The sequence below is a fragment of the Mauremys reevesii genome, linkage group 8 (genome assembly GCF_016161935.1).
Source record: "Mauremys reevesii isolate NIE-2019 linkage group 8, ASM1616193v1, whole genome shotgun sequence".
Classification (NCBI taxonomy): Eukaryota; Metazoa; Chordata; order Testudines; family Geoemydidae; genus Mauremys; species Mauremys reevesii.
In genome coordinates this window covers 77,144,346-77,165,468 of record NC_052630.1, presented here as the reverse complement: position 1 = coordinate 77,165,468, position 21,123 = coordinate 77,144,346, and the positions used below count along the sequence as shown (strand labels likewise).

The following is a 21,123-nucleotide window of genomic DNA, read 5'->3' as shown; positions in this document are numbered from 1 at the left end:
CCTCACCCTGCAATTAAACCAATGTTTCTAAGGAATAATGGGGCTTATTGTTGTTTGGTTTGGGGACTGAAGCAATGGAGCAGCTCAGAATGTAGGTTAAGCTTTAGTTAGGCCTATACACATACCCTGCAAAGTTCTTTATCATGGCACCTGATCAGCTGTAGCTATGAAAGAGCAACGTTTTCCAGCACCCACAGCCCAGTGCAGGCAAACATTAAACAGAGAAAATATTGCCTCAAACGTCTGTTACAATGTCAGAAGCCGCTGCCTGTTTCCTTTCCACTTCGCTTTCCATTATGAAGACCGTTGTGTGTGTGAAGTTCTCTTTTCCTCCCCCTTCATTCCACTGGGGATGACATGTCCAGAATGCTGGAGTTTGGAATCAGACACATGGAGTAGGCTGGCTGACAAGAGAAAAACCTTTCTTTAGGCACTACTAGCTTGGCAGTCACTAAGGCCTCACTCCTGCTTAACTTTACACACTGCAAGTAGGTCCATTGAAGCCTAAGGGCCCAAGCCTTGCGTTTGGCCAAGCTCTGCTTGGCGCAGGACCTGAGCTGGTGAAAAGGATGAAGTTGGCCTTGTGTCACCTTTACACTCCTTTCATCCCCACTGTAAGTTACAGCAGTACCAGGCTTGTTCTAATCTTGCCCAAATGCAACCACCGAAAGGGCCATTGCAGCCACCAGACTGGGCGTGTTCCCAACTCTCCCCAGAATGGGGAACAGGGTTGGAAGGAGAGGTGTAGAACCACTGTTTTAGTTCTGTGCCATCTGTGGCTTCTCCTTCCCTGGGGGAGTGCTCAGCGGCTTGTGAAGGGCACCATTAGGTCTTTTTGCACTAATCTAACAGGACCAGAGTTTGGCCCCACATATCTTATTCCAAGAACAGTCCAAATGGAGCTGACTCCTCTCCCTCTTACACCAATCTAAATCAGTGTTCAAGCAAACTAGAGCTGAGTGGAACTGCCTCATTAGCACAGGTATCTTAGACATGATTGGATTACGGGTTTTAGAACAAAAAATTAATGCATTTTAAATTACTGCACTTAAAAAAAATTCCTAATTCTCCACTGCCTTGTACCTAGTGTAGTTATTCATACTACAGTCAGCGGCGGCTCCAGGCCCCAGCGCTCCAAGCGCGTGCCTGGGGCGGCAAGCCGCGGGGGGCACTCTGCCGGCACCGCGAGGGTGGCAGGCAGAGTGCCTTCGGCGGCATGCCTGCGGAGGGTCCACTGGTCCCGCAGCTTCCTGTGGACCTGACCAGTGGACCCTCCGTGCTTGGGGCAGCAAAATGTCTAGAGCTGCCCCTGACTACAGTGCAAAGTGGCTGTAGAAAGTTGCCAATTCAGAATAGTCTTTTAGATCCACATTGTGAAAGTGTAAATGACCATGCCAGATACACAGTAGAAGAGAACAGGCCCAGAGTGTGCAAATAATTCACACTCACTTATCGATTATTCAGTAGGACTAGTCCTCTGAAAGTGTGCTAAACTCCAACCATAGCCTTCATATCAGCCCATAAAATGAGGGCTTCTGATAAGTATAAACTAATTCAGAATATCTGATCTTGCTACTGAGCTAAACTACATTTTCTGAACTCTGGAAGATGAGTTATCTTGACACCATCTGGTAGCAGTTTTTCATTTCTGACAATATTTAAAACTTATTTTGAGCTCAGGCAGTGATAAATGTACCTCAGATTTCTCCTGGCTTTGATAACCTCCTGAACTAAGCATATAAAGTAATTTGTCTCACACTGGTGGTCCTTAATCTTCTAAACAGAGTTCTAGATTTGAACTCATTTACCCTAGTGAATCTGGCATGACCTCACTGGAGCCAGGTATCCTGATTCAGGAAAGTAACCCTGTTTAGGAAAACATTTAAGCCTGATCTTAACTTTCAGTGACATTGATGGGATTTAAGCATGGGCTTAACTTTCAGCTCATGCTTAAGTCTATTCCTGAATCAGAGACAGAACCACAGACTTATTATGAACACACATCCCTAGGTATTTAATGTCAGGGATTGATTATTTATTCTTATTATTATTACTATGCCGTGTTAGGAGGCAGGTAGCCAGTTTAAATCTGGATTTAAATGCAAGTTTTCTGTTGCAAGTGCAGCTCAAGCTTTGCTCAGCAAGAAATGTTCTATATCCTTTAGACAGAACAGCATGACAGCAAAAGCTTTCAGATGAAAACATGGTGTAAAAATGTAGCTTGTCTCCTCTCTTTATGTTCTTATGGCAAATGCAAAGGAAATTTATTGTTTACAATATGTGTAATCATTTTTATCTGATTACCTGTAGATGCCATATATGCCACTGTACAGGAGATACTATATCCTCTCTCTCTCTCCTGCAGAGATCCTGTTTTATTACAAGTACGCTTCCCTTCTTTCACGTGTCTTTATGGATTTGAAGACGCTGCTTAGAATTTGTCACTTATTTTTAGCAATATAATTTTCTTTGGAAGGAACATTCTTGCTAAGCTTGACATGTGATATTTAATCACATATTGACCACTCAGTATTATTTTAACGCTTCCTGTCAGCTACAGTGCAGCAGGCAGAGTTCAAACAACACATTTGCCTGAAGTTCAGTATCCATTTAAATCAAGTTTGTCAGCTTTCAATTTTTTTAAAGTAATATTTTATTTTTATTAAATGCAAGTTAATAATGCCTTGTCAGGCCAAAGGCATGTTTTAATGTGAACAACTCAGATGTTAAGTGAAACTGGAGCCATAATGTCCCCATTAATACAGTCATATAATCATCTTTATGCCAGAAATTTAACTTAATATCAACACACATTTGTTTCATGTTTCATTATATATGTCTGAGAGGCTTCTCAAAAATAATAAACATCCATATCTGTGTGTGTGTGTGTGTGTGTGTGTGTGTGTGTGTGTGTGTGTGTACACACAGACACACATTCATGTATAAGTATGTGTTTCTGTATGTGAATGAATATATTGCTTGTATATATTATACACACATTTCCATGTGTTCTTTTTTCATGTTCAAAACACAACTTATTTGACTGATGACATGATAGCATAAATAGTATTAAAGCTTCATATATATTCACATTCCACACACTGCCATCTACAATATTTTCAATTCTTTATAATACATAAGTATACACACAGACCTATACATTCTATACATTTATGTATACACACACACACACACACACACACACACTTCTAGTGAGTGTGTGCACACACATATGTGTTTTTCTATGGCGGTGTAGGAGTGTATACACACACTAGTCACACATACATGCACACACTGAATTTACACACACATGCACACACTACACAACACATGCACACAAATGATGGCTGATCTTTTGTGACATTTTATCTTTACTCTTTTTATGAGTTATCCCTCTTCCCTTCATTCATGAAGATAAATGTCACAAGACTGATCAGCCTTCACGTGTTCTTGGACAGATAGATGGATGGACGCAAACCTGATATAGCGAGTGTTATAAATACATGCTTTTACAGCCTTGTAGTTTACAGTGTAATGTCACAAACTGTGATGAAGCAATGTACCTTTACTGAGCATTTCACAAATAATAGATAATTCTAGAACTGGAGATCCTGAGCTATAACAATATACTCTCTTGTTACAAAGCAGCTGCTTGGTTTAGAAAATTGGTAACGTGATGTTATGCCTTTCACCTCTTAAATCACTATTGAAAACTGGTCCAGATCAGTAGTGGCAAAAATGGTTCCCATCTGACAGCCATACAAGGGGGCTTTGTGAAATTAGGTGGTGGTCTTTCCAGTTCCTAGTGGACAGGGATCCACATCACAAGAATACCACCACAACTGATGCTAATTGGCACCCTTGTCAGCAGTTTCAACAGAGAGGCCAAGGACTGAATGGACATGGAGCCTTAAAGTACTCTCTCACCCTTTGTGATGTTATCTGATTAAAATATAAGCACGTACATAATTGTTGCTACCACTATTATATAATTGCAACAAATCTTGTACAAAGTATGTCAAGTAAGGTGTCTATGGAAAGGGTATGATATGCTGAATGTGATTATGCTATTTGTATGCATGTATCATTTTTGTATTCGAAGTTATGAGTATTGGCTGTAATTCAAATATGTTTGCTCCTGTGGTAATGCCCACAAGATATTTAGCCTGCACATCTTGAAGGGACTATTCAAGTTAAACGGCTCATCAAGGAACACTTAACTCCCAGTGGACCATGGGAGATGCCTATCTACAGTTAATGGACTTTCCTGTGAAAGTTCCATCTGGATTATAGGTAATAGCTTCTGCTGTGACTAAGCAAAATCATGCATGGACATGTGACCTGCCCATGTGATTCCAAGCACCATCTTATTATCTGAAATTTTCCACACAGTGAGAACAATGGGTTTCTCTTCATTTGGTATAAGCTATAAAAGGCCCTGGAAACATCATCTCTCCCCCCCCCCACCCCCCACTTTGCTGCTCAAACCTCTGGACTATGAATTTATACTAATGGGAGCATTCTAACCAAGTGACTGAGGACCTTCCAATGATTTGGAAGCAACCAGAGACTTAACAAGCCAGCAGTTTATTCTATCACTGCTACAAGTCTGATCCAAGAACTTTGCAATTATTGTATGTCTTGGATTCCTTTAACCAATTTTAACTCTCCCCTTTCTTTCTCTTATATATAAACTTTATATATTAGATACTAAAATGTTGGCAACAGCGTGATTGGGTAAAATTTGAGTTATATAATGACCTGCAGAACTGTCCCTAGGGTACAGTGAATTGGAGCAACCACCCCGGGCCCTGCACTTTGGGGGGGCCCACACTCCAGGGCTGGAGCAGCCACCAGCAACGCCCCTACCAGAACCTTCCCCTCCCCATCGGTGCCTCCTGCCCATTGGCAGACCCTGCCAATCGGCACCTCCCCCTCCCTGTCAGTGCCTACTGCCTGCTGCAGATCAGCTATTTCGCTACATCAGGCGGTGCTGTGGGGAGAGGAGCAAGGGTGCAGTGCACACAGGGAGGAGGCAGAACTGGGCAGGGAAGAGGTGGTATGGGGGTGAGGCCTTGGGGGAAGGGGTGGAGTGGGGGCAGGGCCTGGGCAGAGCATCCCCCCTGGCAGATTAGAAACCGCACCCCCTAGGGATGGCCCTGGTTACCTGGGTGTGTGGCTGGTTCTTTGGGATCAGAAGAACCCTTTTGTTTGATGAAATTGGTTTTAAATAACCACTCATCATAGGGTTTTTGGTGGTGATACAAGGACTGGAATGCCTAAGGAGACTGCTTTTCTGACTTCTCGTTAGCCAGTGTGGTGAGGCAGAAGTTTACTTTTGTTGCTGGTTTGGTATCTCTTATGGGAGAATAACCCCTATTTTGGGGTGTTTCTGACCTATTTCTCAGCGGTTTGGCCTGAATGTGGTATTCTCAGTTGTGATCCACAGAGGCATCGTGACACCCTTACAGGTGGTTTCTCCAGGCTATGGTATGATAATACCATGCAGTTTTATTTTCAATCACACATTCCGTGAAAGTTGTACTCCAAAATGTTTTCCAGAGTCGCTAATGCAACGACAAAGAGAAAAAAATCATAGCACGGGCAGGGAGACACACCGAGGTTAAGGGAGAGAAGCGATGTTTTCTAGTGACTTTAGAAAGAGATGAAGGGCAATGGGAAGGCTGTTCCAAAGGGCCAGAATTGTAGAGAAGGGGGATTTCACATTGGCAGTGGTCAGAGAGTGGAAGAACAAAGGATGCCTGTGATAGAGGGTGGGTGGGGAGCAGAGAGTGTCTGAGATGGGCTTGAGTAGGTAGGTACACGGAGGGTTTACAAAGAGAGCCAGATTTATCCCTAGATCCATACCAGGCTCTGAAAATGGTCCCAATCTTCCCTCTGCTTGCTACCCTGGTGCTTGCACGGATTCTGTATATAATTTTATACAGCCTCTACCACGACTAGCAAGACCTGGCCATAGTTTTCAGTAGCTCCCCCTAGTCGAAAAGTTGGAGGGCAGGCAGCAGCAATACCACCTGCTCTCTTTGCAACTAAATTCTTACTTGGGCACACAAGGCCAGACTAACAAGGTGGGTCAGCTTCGTGAACTGAGTTCAGGTCCAGCAAGTTAGAACTGGCCCCTTAAACGAAAGCTGAATCAACAGAGATGTTTGTGGATGGGAGTAACATTGTCACGTTTTTGTGTGCACAAGAAGGTGGATGGCAGCTTTCTACACGTGCTGGAGTCTGAAGAGCTTTGGCTTGGGTAGGCTGTAGAGCAGGTAGTGCTATAATTGCCTAATGGATAAAAAGGGATTTCTGTTTCTAGTAGTGTCAGTCCAATTCCTTTCACGAGCACTACATTTGCTATTGCAGTTATGGATAAAACTAGGTATAACTGCAAAGTGTGAGCCAACAGAACTATGGAAGGGCCATTCTTCCCTCGGTGTGACTGCACAACTCCCACTGAAGTGTAATGAGAGCTAAGTAAGTGTTCCAAACATTCAAATTTACTACATAGTAACAACATGGCTTTCCAAGTACCCAGAACTACCATTCTGCCAGAAGAGCACAGTAAACAGATTTGAGGGCTGGCTTCCCTTCAACATCTTTCCGCCTTTTCTCCAATCAGCAGCAGAGAGGGGAAACATGCACACAGGGCCTGATTCTGCAACCCTTACTCATTCTGATTAGCACTTACAAATGTGAGTAGTCACATTCATTCCCCTGGGCAAGCCTGATTTTCTCCAGTAATAATCTGTCACACACTTAGCTACCTCCAGAAGGTGATCACAATTCATTAAATGTTAATTGCATATTCCCTTTTAGTCTCAAGGCCACTCTTTCTGGAGACCTCAAACACATTACTAGTGGGTTGGAGAGGCACTACAATCTCATGATCGCTCTTATCTGTTGACATGCCTCACTCCCAAATGATTGGACTTTAGAACCAAATATGCATATAAGTCCTTTCCTCCAGCAGCCTACTTTCCCTCCTTATACCTATACTAGGTGAAAACTCATGCTGTCATACAGATGTAATTTGCAAGCATAAACAAGCAGAAAATGGCTGAGAACAAACATTGGCCAGTAACAGACTGTGAATCCCAATGATGATTGACCTGGATGATAAAAAAAAGCTCTTAACTATGCTTGTAGCTCTTTCTGTTGCTTCACACTGATTCAGACATTCAAGGATTCAGAGGAACGCACAGGGTGACAATCTGGAATCTTATTATACCAATTAAATGCTCAAGTGTAAGTCACTACAGGTCAGATTCTTCTCTCAGTTACTCTTGTGTAAACCAAAAGTAACTCCACTGACATAACTGGAGCTATTCTAGATAGACACTGGTGTAACTGAGAACAGAATTATATCTTTGTCATTTTGTATTTTTCTGTAATAGCTTTACATTTCAGGGAGAGTGCTGCTCTTCTCCCATTGTCTCTATGGCTCTGCAGTGGTTGGAGTCCTATAGGTGGCATATCTTTGGATTTCATCTTCATAAGCTGTTCAGCAAATATGTGTTGTTATAAAATAACCCTTTTGAACATCCTCATCCCAACCAAATTTACTCTAATTTTCTAAGAATGCTTTGGGCTTCCATTTTAATTCCCCTCATGCTAACAGTGAAACTCCCCATACCCTACTGAAAGCTGAATCTTTCTTATGCATTGTAAAATCAGTGTATGTGTGTCCATAGCTAGTGCTGCTTTGCTTCCATATAGTCCCCAATCAAAAGATGTCTTTCAAATGCCACTGCTTTAACCACTTTAAGATTCATTGCTGGTGAAATAAATTGGAGTTATTTCTAATGGAGACACCAAGAATAAGAATGAGGTTAACCTGTTACGTTCATCTCTCTATCCCATGACCTTAATGGAACCCTACCACTAGACTGACACTATGAATTCTTTGGGCCTTACATGGATTTTTGGGTGGATTTACCATTCCATGAGCATAGCCAGTGTTTTGTAACATTTACCTTTTTCATTCTAGAGCTGATGCAGGGAGTCCTTTTACAGTTCTTGTATCCCAGTTGCCCAAGAGTGTTCCTGGACTCTTCATTCATTGGCTGAATCCTGCTCTTGTATGGTTGAGAAGCATTTCACATGTGTTCCTAAATTATTACAACCTGATGCTTCCTTCTCTGGCTCCCATGCCATCCCTGCAGGATATGTCAACGGACAGAGCCCGACAGACGCTATCCTACATGGGAAACATAAGCACAGAAGATTAAGAAACACAGTAGGTGATGTAAAGTTTATGTTCTGTCTCCATTACTTTGTGGGCACTTTTATCACAAAGAAATTAAAGACATTAAAAATAGACATAAGGCCATGTTACTCTCTTGGGCTTCTAAGGCTGGCTTCAGAGCTCATTGGAGCGCCATTAACCTGAACAGAGTTATTCCAGTGTAACTGGGTCCATAATATAGAGCTTGGTGTCATATACCAACAGCTTAAACTTCATCATCATGGTTTATACTGTCATCACGACCCCCTGGCTAAATATTGCCTTGCATCCTGGATAGAGTTTAGTTTGTATTGTGAAAATTTACATGCCAGTGAGATTCCCATTCAAGGAATGGGTATATTCTGAGGTCCTTACTGAGGGATGGATTGTCCTTTCTATTTATTTTTTGTGATGCAGGGGAGGAGCACAAGGTAGGAGTCAGACAGTCATGGAGGGCTGCTGTGTTGGTGGATCTTGCCTTTTTACATCAAGAATGATGCAGGGTCAACCATCTCTGGAGCATCATCCCCCTGTACTTGTATCTATGGAGAGCTTTCCAAGGGACTGAGAATCCATCATAAGGGCAGGAAGGGGGTTAGTGTGTTGTGCACATCATCCCATCCCCAACCCCACAGGGAATCCATCTAAAGGTTCAGGCTGTATTTCATGTTCCACTAAATAGCTCCATATCATGGAAATCCTCACCTGCCCTCAAAAAAAACCCTTCTACATTTGTTTGCTTACATGTTACCTTTCTGAGACAATATGTTTATGCCAGAGATCAGAGTTGCAATCCAAAGGCCTTATTGTATGTCTGCCGAATGACATGAGCGGAACTGTCAACATCTTTAAACTACACGGGCCCCATTCTCCACTTTGTCACACCAGATTTATACCCCTGCATAAATGAAAAATAAATGCAGATTTATGCCAATGCAGTTGAAATCACTGCAGTTACACCCACCAGTTTTAAGGTGGTGTCACAGTAGAGAGAGTCAGCCTACAGAAGTTCCTGTCCAGCTATTCATATGTTCCTTCAGAATGTCCAGATGCAATTAGGCTGTCCTGATTCTAATGATCAAAAATGCACACAGTATGGTATAAAGCATACGTATATGAATGATAAATGTGCAGTTCATATATGAATTGGTTTACACAAGAGTTAGAATCACAACTGACCTTTCATGTAAGTATAGGGTTACACTTGTTTTGAATGCTAATGGCTAAAATTATTAAATATTATTCATACTTTCTATTCATCTAATAATACTTTTTGGAAGTTACTGAAAAGACCTTGAGTTAGTTAGATTTCATAATCATAAGTGATTTTTTCTTACAAAATGTTACTATAAGCAAAATGTAATACTGCTAAAGATTAAAGCACAACAGAATGGCTAACATAAACACGAAGAAATATATATACAAACACTCAAAAGCATTAATGGCATATATATAGGCGTGGGTACCATTAATGCCTTTGTAGAGGCAGTTTATAACTATACCTATGGATGCCTAAAGATGTGATGATTCCAGAAATGAATAAAGTAAAAATTGTAATTCTGCTTCGCTAATTTTCTGTACCAACTATTTCTTAAATTTACATTCCAATCAGACAAGCTATTTTCCATAAGCAAGAGCATGTATTTAAAGTGATGTGCAGTTACTACCTTCTACATCCATCAATATATTGGACCTGATTTTCCTCCTGTTTACACCCTGGTACGAAGAGCTCCACTGAAGTCAAAGGCATTACACCAATGTCAGACTAGCATAAGTCCCATTATTTTAACCAAATTACGGGACAGATTGTGATGAGGGAGATGAGCAAAAGCACCTACCAGAAAACATATAAAATAGGAACATGGTGTTGAAGTTTTCCACCTTTATTTTGCCTCCCTTTAAAAGTCACAGGCCATTCTGCAAGTCCTCCATGACAGAAGGAATGGAGAGGGAGGAACAGAGATTTTCAAACTACTGGATCAGAGGGGTCATCGGAAGACACTGGAAATTCGGGGTGTGCCAGGAGTGCGGTATCAGGCCAGCAATTTGCAAATATGCCCGTGGTTAAGTTTTCAAGGTAGCACTTATGAATAACAATGTGCATCATTATCTTGTGTCCAAGCAGAACAGCAGCCCCAAGTGCCACGCCTGGAGGATTGGCCATTTATTAAAGGTTGCATGTGAATTCTCAGAGCTAGAGAAAAATTGTGCTCCTAAACAGAGCTGAGGGATTTGCACGTTTAAGAAAATCTATCTGACTGAAAATCACTTTCTTTTGAACAATTGATTTACATTTCCTACAAATCACATTACTGAGAGGTTAGATGCAATTTTGCACTTATTTAGAGAATGCTTTTTCATTATGTTTTAATTTTCCTTCATATTAAAGAGCAACATCTAAAAAGAGAAAAACCAAAATCCATAGCTAGCCATGACTATAGCTATCTATAATGCTAAAAATGTACAAATTAAGGTGCCAGTCCTGCAAAGTCTAACCCATACACTTAACTTTATGCACTGTGAGCAATAAATAAAATAATACCCAGCTCTTATATAGTACTGTTGATCTGTAGATCTCAAAGCACTTTACAAAAGGAAGACAGTATCATTCTCCCCATTTTATAGATGAGGAAACTGAGGCATGAGGAGGGAATGGTCACCCAGCAGGCCAACAGCAGAGCCAGGAATTGAACTTAGATCTGTTGAGTGCCAGTGCAGTGGGAGCAAGTGCCCCTGCAATGGAAATATGGTGAGGGCAGCTCTATGTTTTCTCCCCCACAATATTTCCTCAGTACCCTGGGAGGATGTGAGATGGGGCAGCTCAGGGAAAGGGTGCACCTGGAGAAGTGGCTGGAGCAGGACTGGGTGATGAAGCAATGACTGGGCAGAGCCATGTCATGCCAGGGATGGGGAGCCACTGCCAGATGTGTAAAAGAAGCAGCCATGGTGGGGGAGCAGGGAACTAAGCCTGGAGTGCAGGGGCAGCTCCAGACCCCAGCACACCAAGCATGTGCTTGGGGTGGCACGCCGCGGGGGGTGCTCTGCCGGTCGCCAGGAGGGCGGCAGGCGGCTCCGGTGGACCTCCCGCAGGCGGACCTGGGAGGTCTTGCGGGAGGTCCACCGGAGCCACGGGACCGGCGACCGGCAGAGCGCCTCCCGCGGCGTGCCGCCCTCCTTGGGGCGGTGAAATGTCTAGAGCTGCCCCTGCTGGGGTGGGGAGCAGGGACACTATGCTGCTGCTCACCGCTGATTTAAGGTTATATTGAATACCTGCTGTTAGCATTTTACCAACTCTTGTGTGTCACCCATTCATTCGCTGCACAGTGTGAGAAAAACTCCATCTTGACCAAAAATATAGACTGAGAGGCCTACTGGATTCCTCAGGCTGGAAGGGATCCTGGCAGAGAGCTGGAGGAGGAGGCTGCAGCACTTCCAAAGCTTCTCACAGGATATGAATGAATAATAGGAGAGGGTGAAATCCTCCTGACTGTTGTGTGGGGCAGGCCCAGAGACACTGCAGGCCTAAAATACATTCCAGAGGCCACATGAGGTGGACTAAAAACTGCTAGACAAAGTCAGTCAAAAGTTTCACCAACACATTGAATCTCACCAGAAGGTCACTTGGGAAAGTCACATTTTCTGTACACAAAACCAGTTCGGTAAAATTGTTGACCCTCATGCTACAAATGAGAGACCTGGACAATAACTATGTCACATTAATGCAAACAGTTAACAGACAGCTTAACAGAGACCCTCCATCTTTGCAGGACAGGAGGGTCTAGAAAGGAGCAGATTGTCCGGCTTGTACTTCCCCTGCACAGAGCAATGAAATGAGCAATGTCTCCATTCTTATTCCCTCCTTGGAAAGCTGAGCCACAGCAGTCCTCTGTCTCTGGGGCTCCAGAAAAGAGGGCAGGATGTCCCCTCTCCGTGCATTTAGGGAATTCAGGCTCCATCTACCTTAGCAATAGAATGAAAGAGGTTTGCAGAACTAGAACTTATCCTTAGATACAAGCAACACTGGTCAGAGTTGCAAGGAAAACATGACTAGATTATCTCTGCACCACATGATGGAGCTGTGCTTTAACCATGCTAGGGGATACCTGTGTTGTATCTAGGGCTCCAAACAGGTTTCTACTTGTAGTATGTTGGGCCCTAAGGCCTGCATTTTGAAACTAGAGTGCCTAAAGTTAGACTCCTAAAATCATGGTTAGGTGCGAAGCACCTGAACGGCCCATTGACTTGAGTGGGATTTGTGTGCTAAGCCCCTTGGGAAATCAGGCCACTTTTATTTAGATGCCTAATAGATTTAGAAGACTAAATGTTAGGCACCCAAGCTGGAAGATTTTATAAATCCTTTACTGTGAACTTAAGAAGCACTCTGAGAATCTAACCCATCATATTAAAGTATGTCTGTAAGAGCAGGGATCTTCGAAACAGTGGAATATTCATGGTGGATTAGACCAGTGATTGGTCTGGTCCAATGTCCTGTTTCCAAGAGTGGCCAACACTAGCTACTTCAGAGGAACGTGCAAGAGACCTTGCAGTAGGTGGTTATGGAATAACCTAACCACAGGGAAAGATTTTGGCTAATGCCCTGACACATGAGAGTTTATATTCCTTCCAAGCCTCCTTTTTCTTAACCCTTGCCATAACACTAGATGTTTACATTGTACATATAAATGTCAAATCCTTCTTTGAATCCTACTAAAAACTCTTGCCTCAAATGATGCTGTGTGGCAATAAGTTCCAGAGACTAGCCTGTTACAACACAATGAGATGGAACGCTGGGAATAAGAACAGGAGTACTTGTGGCACTTTAGAGACTAAGCTTATGCTGAAATAAATGTGTTAGTCTCTAAGGTGCCACAAGTACTCCTGTTCTTTTTGCGAATACAGACTAACATGGCTGCTACTCTGAACACTGAGAATGTCACTTACACGCATTCCTTTCAGTGCGCTCCCCAACTGGAACAACATCTAACGATCGCATCCACTTCTACTGCTGTTATTCTGCTGCAACTTACAAGATTTATTCTACCTTGTACTCTTTTCATGTGTTCATTCCAGCCTGCCTCTTTTAGGAAGGAGAGTGGGCCTAGAAGAGAAGTATCAAAGATAATGGGCCAGATTCTCAGCCCTAATGCATTCCCTTTGCACTACTAGCAGTGCAAAGAGGACTTAAAAGTTGCCCCAAAAGGACAGTTGGGGATTTCTTCAGCCTGGGGAAAGCCTTAGGTGGAAAAGAACTGCTGTGGGTGACTTTCCATGACCCCCTCCTGGCCTCAGCCCTGACATAGGGGGTGGATTGAGGTCATGACACAAGAATGGCTGGAACATACTGCACTCTGGTTGTCTCCAGACCTCAGAGTACCAATAGGGGTCATTAGAAGCTGACAGGCAGCCCCAGGATTGGGGAGGGGTACATAATTATGCCTGCTGAATTCTAAGTGCAGATCTGAAGAGTGAGGCCAATATTATAGAAGTCCTAACACAGTTACAAAATATCCAATTATGCAAATTGTTATGTCTGCGGCATAAAAACAGATTTTTAGCTAAAAGCCATACAATAGTTCTTCTGGAAAGTTGCAACATAACACTACTTTAGTTCTTAGAATTAAGAACTAAACCACGTAAGAATCTGAAACCAGAGAGACAGAAAGATGCTGCTCCCTAAAAATAGCAAGGCACAACTCACCCCACCTAACTCTAGGATGCCTATTTCCACACTGATTCTGATAACAGTCATTGGGTGCTTCCCTATAGAACCTTATTGCCTGGAGGCAGGACCAAGAAATCCCCCACTCTTAAAATGATAGTTTACAATTTCAACACAGTCCTCAAGACACCACACAATTTTTTTTTCAAAACTGTTCATAAGGACATTTGTACAGACTCAGATGGTTTGAGTCTGTAGTCCATATGCAAGCAAAACTGCTGTAGTCAAGGATAGGTTCGCCTGCATGGGACAGCCCACAACAAAACTCACCTGGGTCTTGCAGCATGAGCAACTGTATTTTGCAGAGCTGCTTGCCCTACTACTAACTCATTTTACATATCATGAGAGGCCTCACACAGTGTACATGACCATGGTATGCCACTGCCCTGCACAGCTTATGATCATTTACATCACCACACAGGGAGTGAAAAGTGGGTGAACGATACAGTGTAGTAATCCTGCAAAGATGAAATAGGAACCAAAACAACCAGGGACTCCTAAACGTCCAGTTCATAGGGCGCAGCTAGCTCATGCAGTGCTGGAGGACTGGCATCAGGACCAACCTTAAAGGCTGATGATCAGGGAGGCCACCAGGATACCAGAATTCAAGGGCACTAACTCATCACATTCCAGGGTGCCAAATCCATGGTTTTGTTTATGGGTTTGCTTTTTTGCTTGTGGTGGGGGGCAGAGGGGAGGGGAGAGGAGCTGCTGAAAGTGGTTTTCCACCCTGTGCAGCAAAAACACAGAAGGCTGGCCCAGACTGGAGTGCCATATACTAAATCAAGAGTGGCCTGATCCAAACTAACATGAATAATGATCCACACTCACCACTTTCTCCCTGAGCACTGGAAGATCTGTGTCTGGCAGATTGACAGAAAGGCATGTTTTAATGGGGGGAGGAGGGAAAAGCTGCAGAGAGTGACGATTCGAATTGCACTAACTAGGTGGTTTGCACTTCACTGCTAATAATAACTGAAAGGAAAAAAAAAACAAAAAACAAAACCCAGGAGCCATTTAATAGTGCAAGTTTAAACTGGTAGTTTCATGAGCCAACAAAGGACAAACCATGACAAAAATAACTAAGACGACCTAGAACAAAACATCTCACAAGTTTTGTGAACAACAACATAGCTCGGAGATCCTTTCTCCATGCAGCCTCTTAGATTTATCCCCAACATTTCCCATAAAGCTCTATCAGAGGTTCTCAAACTGGTGGCCATACCCCTCTTGGGGGGCGTGGAATATATTCTGGGGAGCATGAGAACATTAAGGGGGGGCAGAAAAGAGAAAAAAACAGAAAAACAAAACTTACTGTGCACTTTCAGAGCTGGGCGGCTGGCGCGTGCTGCTGCTGGCTGGGTGCCCAGCTCTGAAGGCAGTGCTGGCGCCAACAGCAGTGGAGAAGTAAGGGTGGGATGGGATGGTATTGCCATCCTTAGTTCTGCGCTGTTGCTGACAGCAGCGCTGCCTTCAGAGCTGGACACCCAACCAGCAGCCGCCCTTCTCTGCTCTGCCTTCAGAGCTGGACACCCAACCAGCAGCCGCCCTTCTCTGCTCTGCCTTTAGAGCTGGGTGGTTGGCGAGTGGTGGCTGCTGGCTAGGCGCCTAGGGGGAGGCGTAAACTACTACAGACACAAAGAAGTTTGAGAACCACTGCTCTAAATAATGTGGGACCTATCCACCTATCTTAGGGTTTTCTATAGCACCTACCCTGACAGTACCCAATCACTGACATACCTACCTGAAATCCGGCCTGTCTCCTGTGCAGAGCTGCCACAGAAGCAATCAGTTGATATCCTCAAGCTGGAACTCTTGCCCCACCTTGTCCCTGCCATCCCCTTTCCCCCCCCCCCAGTTTAAATGGTGCAAGGCATTCTGTTTGGGGGGGGATTATTTCCCCCCATATTGGTCCAAATGTTCCAAGATTTGTAAACTTTCCAGGCAAACTGTAAGATGTTTCTGAAGGGTGAGCTGAAGGAAATGTGCAGCTAATATTTCTTGAATAGTATTTAACCAAATCTAATTGGGATTACAAGGGTATTTAACTATAATATCTAGCTCCTCTATCAATGCTTTTCATCAGTAGATCTCAGCACTTTACAAAGCAGGTAGGTAGTATTATCATCCCTAAAACATATAGATGGGGAAGGTGAGGCCTGAAGAGGTGAAGTGATTGGCCCATTGTCATTCAGCAGGTTAGTGGAAGAGCAACAACTAGAACCTACATCTCTGAGTCCCAGTCCAGCTCTCTATTGCCAGGCCACATCTCCTCCTATGAGGCAGATAAAGATCGCAAGGTAAGGAGAGGAGTTCATTGGTTTATATATATATATATATATATATATATGGGTTTTAGAATGTTTACATCAGTTTTAATTAGTGTCTGAAATAAGTTCTAATTAATTAAAGGGACTGGCTAACATTGGTCAGGCTGAGTAGCACTAGTCTGCATGAGTAGTCCCATTGATTTCAAGCTGCTATTCGATGTAAATAAAGATGACAGGCTCAGGCCCTAAATAATTATGTCCTTGTCAAAGCAGCGCAGTGTTATAGCCTCATCAACAGCCGTATGATTTTGGGCTCTGTTCAGCACTCCTGAGTAACGGGTGGAAATGAAGGAGGCCTTGAAACCCCATGTCACACTTTGAAAGTGTACCCTTTAAAAAACAAAAAAAAATTCCCCGTATCCTACAGTAAAAATTTAAAATCTCATCAAAAGCAGCAGAATCTCTCAGCAAGCCATACATCCCCAAAGCTAGGTTCAATCACACCACTCAGAAAAAAGGAAGTCCGTTCTACTGAGAAATGGAATGGATGTCTTTTCAGCACAGCATAAATTAATATTGCAGCTGCCACTTCTATAGGAAAATCAAAACCCCGTCATTCCATTTTATAAACAGAAACTTCACAGATACACTGTGGGATATTTCATTACTAAGTATTTTGAATTTTCAACATGAAAAATATTCCCTAGTGTTAGTTACATTATTTGTTTCATAGGGAAGGGATTAACATTCCAGTGGTTTAGGAAACATACATACACAACTGAAGCAAGCAAACATGCTTACTTCTTTTTTCATATGTCATCCTGCAGACTAGCATAGGTTTTAGAGATACTCTAAAGGCCTATGTCAAAGTAAGACACTTCTTTATCATCATTTTACTAGCGGTAAGTCCAGGGAGAGGTAGGAGCTCAAATTTAGGGACATATTCTACTCTCATTTATACTGGGGTAAATGTGGAGTTACTCCAGGTTTATAGCCTTGTAGCTTAGAGCAGAATCTGATCCTTAGTATTGATGTATATCCTCCATGTAATATATTTCATGTAAAAATAATAAGAGCAGAATCAGTCTCATTTACACTGATGTAAATCTGGAGTACCAGTGAGTTTAGTTCTATGAGTCCCATCCCACCTCTGCATTTCAAAAAAATATTATGTTCATGCTTTAGGTTAAAGCTTATTTTGTATCTCAACCATTTTATGCAATATTTTTAGTAGGCTGTTTTATATGGCTATCCAGTCACCATTTTTAAGCATTATCAATAACATATTCTTCAGTGTAACCTTTTTAACATTTACAATAGAATAAAATAAAAAAAAACCATCAACAAAAAATTGTCTTCACTTCACAATGCTGTGTGAATTTTAAATTTCCCATTTCACAATGCAGTCATCGCTATAAAACTCTGAGGGCGGATTAATGCTCTTCTCGTACTTCACTCTATCAGACCATGGATTTGCAGACAACAGCTGCAGCGAATTCCCTTGACTGAGAAGAATTACAAGTATTATCACCTAGATCATTAAACTGGGTTCATAGATTGCAGAATGTCTTCAATCAATTCATCTAAGATAACTTGAAGCCAGCTGGACCCCCTCAGTGAGAACTTGACTTAATTGGCCAATAAGTGGCTGGAAAAGGTGCATGCTATTTGATAAAATTACAGGCTGAACAAGTGATTACAGTTTGGAAAACCACAGAGGGTAGCCTTCAGGTCAGCCCTTTTGGAGAGGGCAAAGTTAATGTCCACTATTAAGTGCTGCTGTGAAAAATGTTGGCCCACTTGGTGCTCAGATGTAAAGAGTATCCAGGTCATTCTTCAGCTGATGGAGTGTGTGAGATGTGCACATTTATCATTGCTTTGGCCTCATTTCTGCCTTGGTAATAGTCATACACTAACAACTCCTGGCAGTTTCATGGTTTTCTGTGTACCCTTCATTTTATTGGCATAACTAAAATATTATCTTAGCAAAGCAATCCATCTGCTAAAGAAAAACACTTTCCTTCAATTATGTCCCATGAGTCTTTTCTCAAGAAAGGTTAAAGCATAAGGAAGTTGAAAAATATACATTATTTTGTTTTTCTTCTTTACAATCTATTGCAAATAGAGAAGTTCGTTACTCTATAACTGGTAGGTATACATATTTACCAAATGCAAAATGTTAGGAATATGCCTAGCTTTAAGGGAAATGTTGACTTCACAGGTCCAATCACTATGTTAGTACAAATCATTATTTAAAGGCAAATACCTTTCTTCAAGTGGTAGCAAAGATTTCTTAAGCAATTCTTCTGTAATTTATTTACTATAAAAAAAAGCGTTAGATAATTTGCAGAAAAGGGAAAACAAAATGTTGAGTTTTAAAAGCAGACCAAACAGGTACCTAAAATGATCATGTAACTAATTCATGTTAGACAGCATGAAAAAAAATAGGGCCCAATCCTGTCAGTGCTCCGCACACAGAGCCCCCATTGACTTGAGTGAGTTCTACTGGCATAAGCTTTGTAGAACTGACCATTTTGTTAGAAAATATGCCAAGACAAGGTTTGCAATTATTGTTGCACCAATATATTTTATTTTTCTGTGAATCTACATTGAGGCTTTATATTTTTCATGACTTCTATTTTCCTTTTTTTTTTAAAAAAGCCATATCTTTTAGAGAGACAGGCTCAAGATTCAGATATCTGATGCAGATTACAATTTCCTCAAAATTCAGGCCCATATCTGATCTTTTAGCATCTGGGGATTTTTGCTGGTGTGCGAGTTGTGACAGTAAACAGTGCAAAACTTAACTGAAAGCCTTGAGTGTTGCATAGCTGGCTAGATTTACAGAAGAACCAGGGATTAATGAATTGTGGAGAGGTCATATTATACGTTCTGCAATCAAAATATGCAGAAATATTGCTGTGACAAAACAAGTTCCATGAATAGACATCAGGTCAGAATAAAATTCTACTTGAAATGAAGATACAAGATACCTAATATTCCACATAAGAATCAATGTTCCTCTCATAATGATTTTTATGATGTTTCAAAAATTGTGTGTACATAGCTAATGTTTCATAGCAAGAAATTGGCTTGCAAGTGAAATGTGTACTTCAAAACCAGCAATTTGCTTGCTAGATTGATTTCCCTATAATATAAAACATGTCTATTTTCAAATAACAGTTTATCTATGTACCATGTGTACAAAAACAAGAGAACAAGTTGTTTACTATGGAATAGAGCTGGCTGGGAATTTTTCAATGGAACTTTTTTTGTTGGAAAACTCTTCACTGGAAATAGTGGGTTAGATAAATTCCCCATTTTGAAAAAAGGTTTCAAAATTGTCAAAATGTCCTATTTCAAACACTAAGTGAAAAAATTCCATTTTCAGGTCAAATTACTTTTCATTTCAAAATTTAAATTTAAAACAAAATCAACTAACCGCAAAGTCAAAACAAAATCTTTAAGTTGTCCCAATTCAATGCCCCCTCATGCACACCGCGGACTTTTTGTTCAAGAAAATTTTGACTTTGTCCTAATTTGTGGTGGGAAATTTTATTGAAAATCTCAAAATCCTCATGGGATCGGAAAACCATTTTCTGCTCAGCTCTACTACAGAGCTCCTTGTGGAATCAAGATGTATGGCAAATTTATGAACAGGCATGGTTGGTGTTTGTTGTCTTTTCTTTGCACTGAGTTTTTATGTCCTCTGACATGCTCCTATGGAAGTAAATTGCACTCTGTTAACATACATAGCCATAACAGCTGCTCACAACTGTAGATCCAAATGCAGTTTAAGCTAAATTAAACTGACACTGCTCTCTGCATGGAAAAAAAAATCATGCACTATGGATACAATCATTTCCTAACCTTCTAGGTAAATATTTCAGGGAGCAGGAGTTAAATGTGAAGGGATTTATTATGACCTCCTCTTTGCAGTTATATAGATTTGTCTTTATAATTTTATAGGTGAAAATACAAGTGTTTTCACTGCACAGTACACCCAACCACCATGTTCATGCACCAGCATCTGGGAGAATCATACAAAACACTTTCATTTGTGCAATGGAAGGCCTTAATCCCCTTACAAGACCAATTGTTCAATTTTATTATTGTCCATTTCTTAACACCCAAGGAAAGGGTCCATCCTTCTGAGCAGATTCAACACCTTTGTAAGGTGCGGTGTGTTCTCATCTCCCACTGAATTCAATGGTTGACAAAATCTGCTCACCTGTTCTCAGAATCAGGCGTTAAAATCATAAGTTTTAATGCTACCCATGCATTAGTGAGATAGACCCTGTGTAATACACACAGGTGAAAACTGACTGGGTTTATAGTACTGAAGGAAGAAGTGAACTAATTGCTTCTGCATGGTTTAATCATACTAGTGTCTCTACTGCTGATGCTTTGAATGTCCTAAAAGCGGTTGCCAAATTGCTGGCTATTGGTGCTACTACACCAGGGGTAGGCAACCTATAGCACACATGCCGAAGGCGGCACACCAGCTGATTTTCAGTGGCACCCACACTCCCGGGGTCCTGGCCACCGGTCAGCGGGGGGGCTCTTCATTTTAATTTAATTTTAAATGAAGTTTCTTAAACATTTAAAAAACGTTATTTACTTTACATAGAACAATAGTTATATATTATAGACTTCTAGAAAGAGACCTTCTAAAAACGTTAAAATGTATTACTGGCACAGGAAACCTTAAATTAGAGTGAATAAATGAAGACTCGGCACACCACTTCTGAAAGGTTGCCGACCCCTGTACTACACACTATTGGTCAGCAGGTTTCAAACGCATTCAGAACTGTTAGATTAAAATAATTTTTCTAAGATAAACGGAACTCTGGATGCATATGGATGCATATTGTAGGATCATTAAATCACCAATTACC

At 41.7% G+C, this 21,123-nt stretch overlaps 1 long non-coding RNA gene across 1 annotated transcript in view; it reads right to left on the bottom strand.

Moving 5' to 3' along the window:
• LOC120369656 overlaps positions 1 to 9,122 on the bottom strand; it is a 10,157-nt gene extending 1,035 nt beyond the window's left edge. The window contains exons 1-3 of the long non-coding RNA XR_005583305.1: positions 8,988 to 9,122; positions 7,986 to 8,209; positions 1 to 404 (exon numbers count right to left, since the gene is read on the bottom strand). The exon at positions 1 to 404 is cut by the window's left edge and continues 1,035 nt beyond it. This is a non-coding gene — a long non-coding RNA (uncharacterized LOC120369656). The remainder of the gene's footprint in view (positions 405 to 7,985; positions 8,210 to 8,987) is intronic.
• Between the last annotated feature and the right edge of the window lie 12,001 nt (positions 9,123 to 21,123).